We start from the raw sequence: 1,702 nt of genomic DNA on the forward strand, positions 1-1,702 counted from the left end.
GTGTAGCTCAGTTGGTAGAGCATGGCGTTTGCAATGTAACTCCAAGTCAATCACACTTCTGTGAAATCAAACTGTCCACTTAGGAAGCAACACTGATTGACAATACATTACACATGCTGTCGTGCAAATGGAATAGACAACAGGTGGAAATTATAGGCAATTAGCAAGACACTACCAATAAAGGACTGCTTTTGCAGGTGGTGACCACAGACCACTTCTCAGTTCCTATGCTTCCTGGCTGATGTTTTGGTCACTTTTGAATGCTGGCGGTGCTTTCACTCTAGTGGTAGCATGAGACGGAGTCTACAACCCACACAAGTGGCTCAGGTAGTGCAGCTCATCCAGGATGGCACATCAATGCGAGCTGTGGCAAGAAGGTTTGCTGTGTCTGTCAGCGTAGTGTCCAGAGCATGGAGGCGCTACCAGGAGACAGGCCAGTACATCAGGAGACGTGGAGGAGGCCGTAGGAGGGCAACAACCCAGCAGCAGGACTGCTACCTCCGCCTTTGTGCAAGGAGGAGCAGGAGGAGCACTGCCAGAGCCCTGCAAAATGACCTCCAGCAGGCCACAAATGTGCATGTGTCTGCTCAAACGGTCAGAAACAGACTCCATGAGGGTGGTATGAGGGCCCGACGTCCACAGGTGGGGGTTGTGCTTACAGCCCAACACTGTGCAGGACGTTTGGCATTTGCCAGAGAACACCAAGATTGGCAAATTCGCCACTGACGCCCTGTGCTCTTCACAGATGAAAGCAGGTTCACACTGAGCACATGTGACAGAGTCTGGAGACGCCGTGGAGAACGTTCTGCTGCCTGCAACATCCTCCAGCATGACCGGTTTGGCGGTGGGTCAGTCATGGTGTGGGGTGGCATTTATTTGGGGGGCCGCACAGCCCTCCATGTGCTCGCCAGAGGTAGCCTGACTGCCATTAGGTACTGAGATGAGATCCTCAGACCCCTTGTGAGACCATATGCTGGTGCGGTTGGCCCTGGGTTCCTCCTAATGCAAGACAATGCTAGACCTCATGTGGCTGGAGTGTGTCAGCAGTTCCTGCAAGAGGAAGGCATTGATGCTATGAACTGGCCCGCCCGTTCCCCAGACCTGAATCCAATTGAGCACACCTGGGACATCATGTCTCGCTCCATCCACCAACGCCACGTTGCACCACAGACTGTCCAGGAGTTGGCGGATGCTTTAGTCCAGGTCTGGGAGGAGAACCCTCAGGAGACCATCCGCCACCTCATCAGGAGCATGCCCAGGCGTTGTAGGGAGGTCATACAGGCACGTGGAGGCCACACACACTACTGAGCCTCATTTTGACTTGTTTTAAGGACATTACATCAAAGTTGGATCAGCCTGTAGTGTGGTTTTCCACTTTAATTTTTAGGGTGACTCCAAATCCAGACCTCCATAGGTTGATAAATTTGATTTCCATTGATAATTTTTGTGTGATTTTGTTGTCAGCACATTCAACTATGTAAAGAAAAAAGTATTTAATAAGATTATTTCATTCATTCAGATCTAGGATGTGTTATTTTAGTGTTCCCTTAATTTTTTTGAGCAGTGTACTTATGTCTATACATAACTAGCAAATAATACTAATGAGACAGTGCTGAACTTGAACCATAACTGGCATTGCAATACAACTCACGTGCACCGCGCGCATGTGGCCACTGCATTACCCCCTCGTCCCTACACTCAC

This window comes from Coregonus clupeaformis, unplaced genomic scaffold (assembly GCF_020615455.1).
Source record: "Coregonus clupeaformis isolate EN_2021a unplaced genomic scaffold, ASM2061545v1 scaf1774, whole genome shotgun sequence".
Taxonomy (NCBI): Eukaryota; Metazoa; Chordata; class Actinopteri; order Salmoniformes; family Salmonidae; genus Coregonus; species Coregonus clupeaformis.